The 15285-nt window shown below is 39.1% G+C and overlaps 1 protein-coding gene across 4 annotated transcripts in view; it reads right to left on the reverse strand.

Annotated features, from left to right (window-relative positions):
- The window catches only part of GRM7 (glutamate metabotropic receptor 7), an 817821-nt gene that overhangs the window by 421649 nt on the left and 380887 nt on the right, over positions 1 to 15285 (reverse strand). The gene's annotated exons all lie outside the window — the stretch shown is intronic.

The following is a 15285-nucleotide window of genomic DNA, read 5'->3' on the forward strand; positions in this document are numbered from 1 at the left end:
TTAGAAAATACGTTCATTCTTTTAACCACTTCTAAGTGCTTCCTGCCAACATAGAAAAGTAAAATTATACCCTCTGGCTCCCAACGGTCGTCATTACCAATTACAAGGAATGATATAATCCTTTGAAAGAAATTGCATAAAGGAAAATGAATCTTCTGAGTTGTTCTTTTTTTCTTTGTAGCTCTAATTCTTAAGGGATATCTAGTTTCAAATGTATTCTTCTATCAATAGCTACTCTCCTTTTTTCTGTAGAATACTCAGCTAAGCACTTGGCCAAAAAGAATAATGTGACTAACTTTTGCCCAAGATATATGAGCATGAGGATGCCTACAACGTCCGGCCATGTCATTAAAGGAAAAAGTTGTTTCTTTTTCCTTCTCATTTCCTCCTTCCTGGTGGGAATGCAGATATGTGGCGTGCCATCTTGATTCTTGCTGGTGAGGGCAATGTCCTTGGCATGGTAGACAAGACAGAATTAGTTTGGGCCCCTGATGACCCGTAGACAGAGCTGCTCAGACCTTTGTGAGACAAAGATATACCTCTCTCTTGTGCTTATTTTGTTATTTTTGGTCTCTCTCACGTACAGCTGTATTTATAACAAATACAGAAGTATCAATCCTTGTGTATTTCCACAGATTTTTCACATGCGGAATTCAGGAAGCAATAACTTTCTAACGTGGTGACTTGTCTATGCCAATACTTTTCATTTTGGTGATTAAGAAGTGATTTGTTCAGTCATGCTCTTTTTTACCTCTAAGTCTAACTTCATTTCCCTTATCAGAGTCAGTTTCCATGTTATTAAACCACATTTAAGTTTTAAAGTCACACAACACTATGGTTTTGAAGATAAGCATTCAATAATGCTCCTTACCCACATTTCCTAATTGTCTCCTAGGTATGTGGCTTATATAACACATAGGATTATTCTGTCCACAATAATACTGAGATACCTTCCAATCTCCCTGCTCATTTACCTTCACTCCAAGAAATGGCAGGCAACTGTAAAAGCTAAACAAAGCCCAAGAAATAAATGCGAGGAGATCGACAGATGGCACGCTAACTTTTATTCTCTAGAGTCCTTCTGCCTTTACTGTCAAAAGCTGGATAACTGCTTGGAATAAAAGAACATCATGACAGGTAATTCCATGAGTACATGTAATTCATCTTTTAGCGGAGGTCACAAAACCTCTTTGAGAATCTCAAGAAAGCTATGGAAGCTCTATCCCCCAAAATGTTCATACCAATATACATATACACTTAACATATAATTCTGTGAAGTCGCGTCACAGACTTCTAGAAGGCCAGATGCGAATTCCAGAGTAAACACACAGACTTCACATTGCTATGAATGTCTATATCCATGTCTATTTCTATCACTATCTACATATTTGTCTCCTGGATTTTTAATAAACATAGTGTTTAATAAACTATTGTGTTCTCCTTCTGATCTCCACTTATGTACGATAATAAAGGTGATAAAAGCAATAAGAGCAAAACTACCTGTACTGATGACATCCTACGCCCTAAGTCTCTTATAAAGGTGATTTATAGATGGCATATCTGAAGCACAGATAGTAGGTATCACTGATCAAAGGGACCCAATTAAAGGTAACATAATTGAAACTAAAATCATTTAATATGGAGCCGCAACTCAAAACTCTCTTATTATGTTGGATAAAATTAAGCCTACTAGTTAATTTCATCTCAAAAAAACTTTCAATTGAGGAATAATTTCCATGTTATACAATGTATAACATTTTAAGATGTTCTAAGATTTAAGATTCATATAAGATTAAGATTCATGTTTATATATTTTGGAGATTAATCCTTGGTCCACTGATTCATTTGCAAATATTTTCTCCCATTCTAAGGGTTGTCTTTTCATCTTGTTTACGGTTTCCTTTGCTGTGTGAAAGCTTTTAAGTTTCATTAGGTCCCACTTGTTTATTTTGTTTTTACATCCATTTCTCTAGGAGGTGGGTCAAAAGGGATCTTGCTGTGATTTATTGCATAGACTATTCTGCTTATGTTTTCCTCTAAGGGTTTTATAGTGTCTGGCCTTACATTTAGGTCTTTAATCCATTTTGAGTTTATTTTTGTGTATGGTGTTAGGGAGTGTTCTAATTTCATTCTTTTACGTGTAGCTGTCCAGTTTTCCCAGCACCACTTATTGAAGAGGCTGTCTTTTCTCCATTGTATATTCTTGCCTCCTTTGTCAAAGATAGGCTGACCATATGTTCATGGGTTTATCTCTGGGCTTTCTATCCTGTTCCATTGATCTATACTTCTGTTGTTGTGCCAGTACCATACTGTCTTGATTACTGTAGCTTTGTAGTATAGTCTGAAGTCAGGGAGCCTGATTCCTCCAGCTCCGTTTTTCTTTCTCAAGATTGCTTTGGCTATTCAGGGTCTTTTGAGTTTCCATACAAATTGTGAAATTTTTTGTCCTACTTCTGTGAAAAATGCCAGTGGTAGTTTGATAGGGATTGCATTGAATCTGTAGATTGCTTTGGGTAGTAGAGTCATTTTCACAATGTTGATTCTTCCAATCCAAGAACATGGTATATCTCTTCATCTGTTTGTATCATCTTTAATTTCTTTCATCAGTGTCTTATAGTTTTCTGCATACAAGTCTTTTGTTTCCTTAGGTAGCTTTATTCCTAGGTATTTTATTCTTTTGTTTGCAGTGGTAAATGGGAGTGTTTTCTTAATTTCTGTTTCAGATTTTTCATCAATAGTGTACAGGAATGCAAGAGATTTCTGTGCATTAATTTTGTATCCTGCTACTTTACCAAATTCATTGATTAGCTCTAATAGTTTTCTGGTAGCATCTTTAGGATTCTCTATGTATAGTATCATGTCATCTGCAAACAGTGACACCTTTACTTCTTCTTTTCTGATTTGGATTCCTTTTCTTTTTCTTCTCTGATTGCTGTGGCTAAAACTTCCAAAACTATGTCGAATAATAGTGGTGAGAGTGGGCAACCTTGTCTTGTTCCATATCTTAGTGGAAATGGTTTCAGCTTTTCAGCAGTGAGAACGATGTTGGCTGTGGGTTTGTCATATATGGCTTTTATTATGTTGAGGTAGGTTCCCTCTATACCTACTTTCTGGAGAGTTTTTATCATAAATGGGTGTTGAATTTTGTGGAATGTTTTCTCTGCATCTATTGAGATGATCATATGGTTTTTCTCCTTAAATTTGTTAATATGATGTATCACATCGATTGACTTCCATATATTGAAGAATCCTTCCATTCCTGGGATAAATCCCACTTGATCATGGTGTAGGATCCTTTTAATGTGCTACTGGATTCTGTTGGCTAGTATTTTGTTGAGGATTTTTGCATCTATGTTCATCAGTGATATTGGTCTGTAATTTTCTTTTGTTGTCGTATCTTTGTCTGGTTTTGGTATCAGGGTGATGGTGGCCTTGTAGAATGAGGTTGGGAGTGTTCCTCCCTCTGCTGTATTTTGGAAGCATTTGAGAAGGATAGGTGTTAGCTCTTCTCTAAATGTTGGATAGAATTCACTTGTGAAGCCATCTGGTCCTGGGCTTTTGTTTGTTGGAAGGTTTTTAATCACAGTTTCAATTTCAGTGCTTGTGATTGCTCTGTTTACATCTTCTATTTCTTCCTGGTTCAGTCTCGGAAGGTTGTGCTTTTCTAAGAATTTGTCCATTTCTTCCAGGTTTTCCATTTTATTGGCATAGAGTTGCTTGTAGTAATCTCTTGTGATCCTTTTATTTCTGCAGTGTCAGTTGTTACTTCTCCTTTTTCATTTCTAATTCTGTTTGAGTCTTCTCCCTTTTTTTCCTGATGAGTCTGGCTAATGGTTTATCAGTTTTGTTTATCTTCTCCAACAACCAGCTTTTAGTTTTATTAATTTTTGCTATGGTTCCCTTCATTTTTTTTTTCATTTATTTCTGATCTGATCTTTATGATTTTTTTTCTTCTGCTAACTTTGGGGGGTTTTTTGTTCCTCTTTCTCTAGTTCCTTTAGCTGTAAGGTTAGGTTGTTCATTTGAGATTTTTCTTGTTCCCTGAGGAAGGACTGTATTGCTATAAACTTCCCCCTTAGAACTGCTTTTGTTGCATCCCATAAGTTTTGGGTCGTTGTGTTTTCATTGTCATTTGTTTCCAGGTATTTTTTGATTTCCTCTTTTATTTCTTCAGTAATCTCTTAGTTATTTAGTAGTGTATTGTTTAGCCTCCATGTGTTTGTGTTTTTTACAGTTTTTTTTTCCTGCAATTGATATTTAGTCTCATAGTGTTGTGGTTGGAAAAGATACTTGATACGATTTCAATTTTCTTACATTTACCAAGGTTTGATTTGTGACCCAAGATATGATCTATCCTGCAGAATGTTCCATGAGCAGTTGAGAAGAAAGCATATTCTGTTGTTTTTCGATGGAAAGTCCTATAAATATCAATAAAGTCCATCTTGTTTAATGTGTCATTTAAAGCTTGTGTTTCCTTATTTATTTTCAGTTTGGATGATCTGTCCGTTGGTGAAAGTTGTGTGTTAAAGTCCCCTACTATGTTTGTGTTACTGTCGATTTCCCCTTTTATGGCTGTTAGCATTTGCCTTATGTATTGCGGTGCTCCTATGTTGGGTGCATAAATATTTACAATTGTTTTATCTTCTTGGATTGATCCCTTGATCATTGTGTGGTATCAGTCTTTTTCCCTTGTCATAGTCTTTACCTTAAAGTCTATTCTTTCTGACATGAGAATTGCTACTCCAGCTTTCTTTTGATTTCCATTTGCATGGAATATCTTTTTCTATCCCTTCACTTTCAGTCTGTATGTGTCCCTAGGTCTGTAGTGGGTCTCTTGTAGACAGCATATATATGGGTCTTGTTTTTGCATCCATTCAGCCAGTCTATGTCTTTTGGTTGGAGCATTTAATCCATTTACATTTAAGGTAATATTAATATATATGTTCCTATTACCATTTTATTAACTGTTTTGGGTTTGTTTTAGTAGCTCTTTTGCTTCTCTTGTGTTTCCTGTCTGGAGAAATTCCTTTAGCATTTGTTGTAAAGCTGTTTTGGTGGTGCTGAATTCTCTTAGCTTTTGCTTGTCTGTAAAGGTTTTAATTTCTCCGTCGAATCTGAATGAGATTCTTGCTGGGTTGAGTAATTTTGGTTTTAGGGTTTTCCCTTTCATCACTTTGAATATATCCTGCCACTCCCTTCTTGCTTGTGGAGTTTCTGCTGATAGATCAGCTGTTAACCTTATGGGGATTCCCTTGTATGTTATTTGTTGGTTTTCCCTTGCTGCTTTTAATAGTTTTTCTTTGTATTTAATTTTTTTTTTTTTTTTTTGCGGTATGCAGGTCTCTCATGGTTGTGGCCTCTCCTGTTGCAGAGCACAGGCTCAGGATGTGCAGGCTCAGCGGCCATGTCTCCACTACGGGGCATGTGGGATCTTCCTGGACCGGGGCACGAACCCATGTCCCCTGCATCAGCAGGTGGACTCTCAACCACTGCGCAACCAGGGAAGCCCTGTATTTAATTTTTGATAGTTTGATTAATATATGTCTTGGCATGTTTCTCCTTGGATTTTTCATGTATGGTACTCTCTGCGCTTCCTGGACTTGACTGAATATTTCCTTTCCCATGTTAGGGAAGTTTTCAACTATAATCTCTTCAAATATTTTCTCACACCCTTTCTTTTTCTCTTCTTCTTCTGGGACCTCTATAATTCAAATGTTGTGCTTTTAATGTTGTCCCAGAGGTCTCTGAGACTGTCCTCAATTCTTTTCATTCTTTTCTTTATTCTGCTCTGCAGCAGTTATTTCCACTATTTTATCTTCCAGGTCACTTATCCATTCCTCTGCTTCAGTTATTCTGCTATTGATTCCTTCTAGAGAATTTTTAAGTTCATTTATTGTACTGTTCATCATTGTTTGTTTGCTCTTTAGTTTTTCTAGGTCCTTATTAAACATTTCTTGTAATTTCTCCATTCTATTTCCAAGATTTTGGATCATCTTTACTATCATTTGCCTGAATTCTTTTTCAGGTAGACTATTTCCTCTTCATTTGTTTGGTCTGGTGGGTTTCTACCTTGCTCCTTCATCTGCTGCATATTCCCGTCTCCTCATTTTGTTTAATTTACTGTGTTCGGGGTCTCCTTTTCGCAGGCTGCAGGTTCATAGTTCCCGTTGTTTTTGGTGTCTGATCGCAGTGGGTGAAGTTGGTTCAGTGGCTTGTGTAGGCTTCCTGGTGGAGGGGACTGGTTCCTGTGTTCTGGTGGGTGGGGCTGGATCTCGTCTTTCTGGTGGGCAGGGCTGCAGTCCGGTGGTGTGTGTTGGGGTGTCTGTGAACTTAGTATGATTTTTGGCAGTGTCTCTGCTAATGGGTGGTGTGGTGTTCCTGTGTTGGTAGTTGTTTGGCATGGGGTGCCCAGCTCTGGAGTTTGCTGGCCATTGGGTGGAGCTGGGTCTTAGCATTGAGACAGAGGTCTCTGGGGGAGCTCTCGCCAATTTTTATTATGTGGGGCCGGGAGGTCTCTGGTGGTCCAATGTCCAGAACTCGGTTCTCCCACCTCAGAGGCTCAGGCCTGACACCAGGCTGGAGTGCCAAGACCCTGTCAGATACATGGCTCAGAAGAAAAGGGAGAAAAAAAATTTAAAAAAAATTAAAATAATAATAACTAAATAAATAATTTAAAAATAATAATAAAAAAGAAGAAGAGAGCAACCAAACTAATAAACAAATCCACCAGTAATAAGAAGCGCTAAAAACTAAAGTAAGATAAACATAGAAATCAGAAACAAATCAGTCGCAGACAGCAAACCCCAAGTCTGTAGTTGCTCCCAAAGTCCACCACCTCCATTTTGGGATGATTCGTTGTCTACTCAGGTATTGCACAGAGGCAGGCTACAGCAAGCTGACTGGGGATTTAATCTGCTGCTCCTGAGGCTGCAGAGAAATTTCCCCTTCTCTTGTTTGTTCATAGCTCCTGGGGTTCAGCTTTGGTTTTGTCCCCACCTCTGTGTGCAGGTCGCCCTCAGGCATCTGTTCGCTGCCCAGACAGGAGGGGGTTAAAGCAGTGGTTGATTAGGTGGCTCTTGCTCACTCAGGCCGGGGAGAGGGAGGGGTACAGTAGTCATAACTGGAATGTGGAGTGAGCCTTTGGTAGCAGGGGCCACTGTGACGTTGCATGAGCCTGAGGAGCACTGTGTTCTCCCGGGGAAGTTGTCCCTGGATCCCAGGACCCTGGCAGTGGCGGGCTGCACAGGCTCCTGGGGGTGTGTGGAGAGTGAGCTGTGCTGCACAGGCTTCTCAGTGGCAGCGGCGGCAGCACTAGCGTCTCATGCCCGTCTCTGGGGTCCAAGATGATGGCTGCAGCTTCCACCCGTCTCTGGAGCTCATTTAGGTGGCGCTCTGCCTTCTCTGGGCAGACAGGGAAGGAATCCTCTCTCCTCATGCACCCTGAAACAACGGCCTCTTGCCTCTTTGGCAGCTCCAGACTTTTTCCCTGACTCCCTGCCGGCCAGCTGTGGCGCACTAACCCCCTTCAGGCTGTGTTCACGCAGCCAACCCCAGTCCTCTCCCTGGGATCTGACCTTCGAGGCCTGAGTCTCAGCTCCCAGCCCCCCCCTGCCATGGCGGGTGAGCAGACAAGCCTCTCGGGCTGGTGAATGCTGGTCAGCACCTATCCTCTGTATGGGAATCTCTCCACTTTTCCCTCTGCATCCCTGTTGCTGCGCTCTCCTCTGAAGCTTCCCCCCTGCCCACCCCCCATCTCCACCAGGGGCTTCCTAGCATGTGGAAACTTTTCCTCCTTCACAGCGCCCTCCCAGAGGTGCAGGTCCCATCCCTATTCTTTTGTCTCTGTTTTTTTCTTTTGCCCCATCCAGGTACATGGGGATTTTCTTGCCTTTTGGGAAGTCTGAGGTGTTCTGCCAGCGTTCCGTAGGTGTTCTATAGGAGTTGTTCCACATGTAGATGCATTTCTGATGTATTTGTGGGGAGGAAGGTGATGTCCACATCTTACTCCTCTGCCATCTTGAAGGTCCCCCCCTGGATTATGTGTTTTTATCTGATTTGTAGGGATTCTTTCTTTATAAAAACACAATATACACGAGCTATTTATATACAATGTTTCCTCCTAATTTGTGGCTTGCCATTCTGACGATCAGAAGTTTTAGTTTTAACTAAGTCAAATTTATCGGTTCTTTTTCTTTTATAATTAGTTTTTTTTTTTTTTACAGCCTAAGAAACCTTTCCTTACCCTAAGGTCATGCATGTAAACTATTATGTGGGGCTTTTTTTTCCTTTTTTTGTAAGAGCTTAATAGTTTTAAATTTTACAGTTTTGATTCTGTTTAATATTTATGTTTATATATATTTTTAAATATAGATATACAGTTGTTTAAGAGATGTGGGTTGAAAGGACTTTCCTAACCCTACTGAATTATCTTGGGGCCTCTGTAGAAAATCAGTTGACATGTGTGGGTCATGGCAGTTTCTGGACTCCTTATTCTATTTCATTGATCTCTTCTTCTAAACATATGCCAAGGTGATAGTCTCTCGACTCCTGTAGCTTTATAATAGGTCTTGAAATCTGAGATTGTAAATCTTCTAAGAATATTTTCCTGTATTAAGACTGTTTTGGCTACTGCCTGTTCTAGGTCATTTGCATTTTCAAACAAATTTTAGAATCAGTTTTACGATCTCTGCACAAGAAAGTCTTGGGAATTCAACTGGGATTGCACTTCATCTATAGATGGATTGGAGAACGGACATAGTGGTGTACTAGGGAAGCTGCTTCATGTCTCATTCGTGTCTCATTTAGACTCACAAGGTCCAAATCAGCCACACCTGGTACCAGTTTGTACAAAAGGATTTAGATCAGGCAAGAACGTGTCAGCAGGGTATGGTCTTCTGCTTAAAGTAGAACTTATATCTACCTAAATAGCCATCCAGGAATGACTGTCTTTGATCTACTAAGTGATGACGGCTGAGGTGAATGGAGACACAACCCCAATTGTGGATGCGAAGTTCACCTTCCTTAGAAGCCTTAAGCACACAGGAGCCAAAGGCTCTTGTAATAACTTCAGAGACATAGTTTCCAGGGCATATCAAGAGATATGTCACCTCACTAAGCGAAGCCCAAAGTTAAAGCTTTCCACCAGTAATTTATAATACGTCCCAGGCAGAGGCAATAAGCCTATTGCTTGGGGTTACAATTATCATACTGCTGATGTTTCACCTTTTTCACATTTCCAAGGGAGCAGAGCTAGGAAGCTTTGTAGAAGCCTCATAATTTTTGATTTCTAATAAACTTTCATTGTACATGAACAGGTGCAGGCATTGCCTTGGGAACAAATGCAGGTTTTAACATAGAAGGAGAAAGGATTTTGTTAAAAATGCACCCAAAGACGAATTAGTAATATTAAATCATTCTAACTATGAGCAAGTTAAATTTCTCCAGTCATTTATAGCCTCTTTCATTTCTTTCAGCTATATCTTGAAATCTTCAGGGTAAAAGTCACATATATATTTTTAAAATTTATTACTAAGTAGTTTGTTATTTTGATGTTATTTCAAAAAAAAAGGCACTGACAATATAAGAAACTTACAAGGGAACAATTTCATTTACTACCGCTGTAATTTGTATTTCCTCATATATCATAAGACCCCAAGTAATTGCTATTATTTTTGCTTGGAATAGTTAATTGTAATTTAAAGAATTTAAGAATAGAAAAAAATAGTGATTTTTATATACATTTACTTGTCTAGTGTTCTTCACTCCTTTCCAAAGATCAAAATTTCTATTAGGTATTATTCTCCTTATGCTTATAAAATTCGCTTTGTCATTTGCTTTAGTGCAAGTTTGTTGAGATTAATTCTCCCAATTTCCATGATCATTTTTGAAGTATACTGTACTAGTCAGGGTTCTCCAGAGAAACAGAACAATAAGATATGTGTACATAGGAGATTTATTATGAGGGATTGGCTCAAGCATTTATGGAAGCTGAGCAATCCCATGATCTGCCATCTGTGAACTGGAGGCCCAGAAAAGCTGGTGGTAGAATTCCAGTCCAAACCTGTAGGCCTGAGAACCAGGGAAGCCCAGCTCAAGTCCAAAGACTTGAGAACCCAGAGAGGCCAATAGTTCAAGTCCTGGTTCAGGTTCGAAGGCCTCAGAAGCAGAAGCACCAGTGTTTGAGGGCAGGAGACGGATATCTCAGAACAAGAAGAGAGCACAGTCCCCCTTCCCCCACCTTTCTGTTCTATTTGGGTCCTCAAGTAACTGCATAATGCCCATCCACAGTGCTCAGGATTCTAAAGCTAATATTTTCCAGAAACACCTTCACAGTCACACCCAGAAATCACATTTTATTAGCTTTCTGAGCATCTCTTAGCCCAGTCAAGTCGACAATAAAATGCACCATCACAGATATTTCTTCTGGATCTAGAATTCAAGATTTGTGGGTTTTCTTACTTTTTTTTCTTTTCTTCTTTTCCAATTCAGCATTTTAAGGACATTTTATTGTTTCTCACAAGAGGTCAGGCATCACTGATCATGTCTTCCTCTTTTTGTTTGTCTCATGTCTCTCTTCTCTCTGCCTACTTTCAATGTCTCATTTCCTTTGGTTTTCAGCAATGTGACCATGATATGCTTAGATATGATTTTCTTTTTCTTACCCTGCTTGAGGGCTAGTAAGATTCTTTGATTTGGAAGGTACTGTGTTCCTCATTTTAAAACCTTTTTTGTCATTATTTATTCTAATATATGTTCAGCCTCTTTTCATCTCTCTTCCCATTTTGGAATCTAAATAGACATATATTATGCACCTCGATATTATTTCACAGCTTTTTAAGGTTTTGCTCAGCTTCTTTAATCATCTGGGCTTCAGTTAGTTGATTCCTATTTGTCTTTCCTTAAGCTCATTGATCAAAGGATCTGTTAAGTCCAACATGCTGCTAATCCCATCTAATAAATCTGTGACTTTAAATATTGCATTTTTCAGTTCTAGGTTTCCATTTAGTCATTTTTAAGTGTTCCTGTATCTCTCCTGAATATAATATAATAAAACATCTAAGTTATATAGATGTCAGAAAACCTAGATTGTAGAATACAGAGAGTATCTATGATTTTTCCCATCCCTCCATTCTCCTTCTTTTGGTAATTGTAGTTTTACTTTAGGGGTGTCAACTACAAATTGGTACTTGTCATCTACCTCTACAAGGATTAAATCAGGTGCCGCTGCAGCCGCTGACCTTCAGCATCTCCTGAAAGGAACTCAGGGTGGCGATCAGCAATAAGGCACTCCGTGCTCTGAGAAAAACTGGCAGAACAGTTCTTCAGATAGTTAGATATTTTCAGGAGCTGATTTTATGAGCCCAATTCTTGCATCTCCTCGTATCTAAAAAAGCACTAAATTCCTTCATGGTGACGTCTGCTCCTCGTGACTAACAATAACCCTCATGAGACCTTCTGCCAAAAAATATGTGCTTCATTGCATGTACTCCCCCTTTACCAAAATCACATATATTTTGACTTCCCCCCCACCTCTTCAAAGGAGTTTCTCAGAGCTATCTGAAATGCTGTCTCCCAGGCTATAGTCCTCATTTTGCTCCAAATAAAACAACTCACAACTCTCCTGTTGTGCTTTTTTTTTTAAGTTCACAGGGAGTTGTCTCTTTCCCATTTGATTCAGGCTTACGCTGCCTCAAAAGGCAATGAGTGACTTACACTCTCCTGAGCACATTGATTGGTTTAGGGCTGGGTTCCTATTCCATTCAGAACCAATGAGACGTCATATGATTTTCTATAGGAATCCTGGGAAGGAGTTTCTTATCCTTGGAGAAGTTTAACCCAGGAGTCTGAAAAGTCTGGAGCTGCTGAAACCACTTTGCTGCCATCATGAGATTATCAACTTCCTGGAGCCAATTTGAGCTAAGGATTGAAGATGTTCCAGGGGAAGTTGGATACACAACAGCGAGCCTCAACTTTACCTATATTGCATGAGGCAATAAATACCATTTTACCTTAAGCCAATCGAGACTAGGCTACTGGTAGCTCTGTTATCAGCTGAATTTAGGCCAGAGGTTTGCAAATGATGTATTATGAAATGTGTCATAAATGAGTAAAAACTATGCTTAGATCTTAATCTTTCAGCCTTCAGGAAGGCCGGAAATGGCCTAGAGTCACTGCAGGCCCCGGGCTGGTCAGCTTTAGCCACTAATAGCCTCAAAAGGTTACCCAACTTTGTCATATGCATATCATTATCTTCCATCTGTGCACTGCTATGAAAACGTTTGGAAAGCATTGCCTTAAGCAAACCATTTCGTATGTCTAACTTCATTTTTATAATTTGAAAAATGAGCAAGATATCTTTAATGGATTTTTAACCTATGCCAATTTATGACTCCACACTGTCAATTTTGTCAGCAAAATTCCAATAGCAAAGTCCAAAACCATACTGTATAACCATGAGGAGAAATGGGTTATGTCAACACTGAAAGAAACAAATGGAAGGGCATAATTAACAAATGGAAAGACACTTCACACATAACCCTGGAACACATAGGGGCGCTAGAAATGAGTCTGCAGAAAAATAATCCTATTCAATAAAATGGATCAGTGCCCTTCATCTGAAACCTAAATGGTTTGTAGCAGTGCCCAGTTTTAAGAAAATCCTACATCCCGAACTCCAAACTTGCCAAAATAAGATATTGAGTCTAAAGGCCGATGAACAGTAAAGTTTCCATCACTTGACTAATACCCACCAATTTTTAATAATTGCGTTCACATGTGCAAAACAATTGTCTGAAGTCCCCCCCAAAAAACCAAAAAATCAAGGCAACAGCATTCAAATAGTCTATTGCATAACGCAAGGCACAGTTTGAATCCACATTCAAATATCTGTCAGATATCTGTCAGATATCATAAAGAAAGACGCGCTGTATTAATGTTGCAGGAGATCTCAATCCGTCCTCTAGTCCAACTCTGCCATTTTAAAGATGAGAAAGACCATGCTAAATCTGATCATTTTCTCATGAATCAAATAAGTTCTTTGGTCATACTACCCTCCACCATGGTTGCCTAATTTGTGGTGCACACCCCGTAAGAGATCCCATATTGTGAACCCTTGGGGTTCCTTGGGAAAGAAACAGCATGCCCTATTTCTCTGGACCATTTAGCTCTAGCCAGTCAGAGAACCATTATTTAAGTTAACATCTTTGTTTAATCTTCTTCTGATGCTAAGATACATCCAGCAGGGAATCAGATATAAAGATCGAGCACAAAAAGCGGTTATGAGTTAACAGCTCAGTTGGTGGTACCTCTGCCTGTCCACTTTCTCAGAGATAAAGACGTTGTTTCCATCCCATTTCACTGAAGCTATAAAAAAGTTCCATAGGTTAAAAACCGAGGATTTCAGCAAGGAATACAGGAAAAAAAACAGGTGTAATGATTGTCGCTATATGCCAGCACTGCTGGGAAACTTACTCCCAAGGCATGATGACAGAGCTGGGACCCTCAAAAGCTGGCAGATCTCTGAAATGTTCTCACACGCAGCACGCACATCTGTGCATAAATAGAGATCTGGAGAGGTGCCCTGGGAAGCTGGTGAGAGGAACCACGTGACTTACTCAGTTGGCAAATCTGAAGTGCTGCCAGCTTCCTACGTTCCCCATTTTTCATGCTGATAGAAGGCTGGAATGGCTTTAGAAATTCAGGCTCAACTCCTCATCCGTTCATGTCTTCACTCACCAGCTTACCCAAGGGTGTAGTCTGTATTTAGCCCAGCCTCTAGCTCATAGTACGTAAACAATGTATCTTGGTTGAGTATATTTAACACAAAAGTAAATAGTCTTGCCTTTAAGTTTTCCTTTTCTTGCTTGATCTCAGGTTTATGGGATGGTCTTATTCAGGAGTTTCACATTTTTTAAAAATCCCTAATTTAAACTTTAAAAAGCAACGCCCTCTATAGATAACCAATAATGTCAATTATGAGTATCAAATGAATTGATATGTGTAAATTATTCAGAACAGGGCATGGCACATATATAAGCATTAACAATTATTATAATCATAATTGTAATTATTATTGACTGCTAGTACTACTATTATTATTATTCATGTATTTGTAATCCATATAGATACCTTATTCACATTGCACACAGAAATCAAAATCAAACCTTTCTGGTCAAATGAAGTCATGTGCTATGTTGTTCATTGATTAAGGCCTTTTCAAATTTGAGATTAAGGAAGGTCAACATTAAAGCAGACTTTGGCTGAATTACATTTTAATTAATCCAACAACCATCTACTGACTACTTATGTGCCAGGCACTGTGCTAAGAACCATTTGAGAGAGAATGAGTGAAGGAATAAGCAGTCTGAGGTGAGACTGAAATTTTCCTGAAAAGCAGGGGAAAAAAATCAACCAGATTTTTTATTTTTATTTTTTGAACATCCTGTATCAGTGTTAGAAGTGGGAGACCTAGGTTGCCAATGCATATTTCAGGTTTGAGGGCTGAGTGAGATACATCGTCCTTCTTACAAGCTAGATCTTCAGTATACACCAACATTTAACCATATATTAGTAGTTACATATAATTATTAATTATCATATGGAATTCCCTCATTCACATGTCAAACTACTTAAATGTCTTCTTACAAATATCAAATCTATTTTTGAGGTCACAGCCTATAAGTCAGTGGGCTAAAATTACTCCCAACAGATATATTTATCTGGTGCCTCTTAAAATTGGGAGCTTTAAGATTTAAAAACTACCATATGTCTAGATGCTTTAAAAAAATTCCAGGATGTGGCAGTAGGGAGCCTACAATGGCCACAACCAGCTGCATGGCCACAATAGCAGCTTCCTTTTTTAGAAAAGGTTTGTCCTCTCCAGGGTGTCAGTGTCCCACTAATCACCCCATGAATGTGCATGCACTTAGCTCACTTCACTTCCTTATATTACTTGCTCGGTCCATAAAAGCATTACAGGCTGTGACCTCTGCCCTATATCCATAGATTTCTAATATAATCCTAGAAGATTACGATGCACTGCAAAGTTAATGAAGCTTCAGTTCAGGGCCTCTCACTAACACAGCTCCTTGCAAGGTCTTCTACTTAATTTTATACCGATATCAATAACGCTATCAGTATGGATATTTATTTTAGGAGACTGCCCACCGCCACAAATAAGTTTGGGTTCCGTACCACCTAGATCTGCCTCTGCTGTCTCTAAGAGACTGTCGAACCAGAATGAAAAACCAACCCACAAAAAAACAACCAAAAAACACACATGCTAAA

This window comes from Lagenorhynchus albirostris, chromosome 10 (assembly GCF_949774975.1).
Source record: "Lagenorhynchus albirostris chromosome 10, mLagAlb1.1, whole genome shotgun sequence".
NCBI lineage: Eukaryota > Metazoa > Chordata > Mammalia > Artiodactyla > Delphinidae > Lagenorhynchus > Lagenorhynchus albirostris.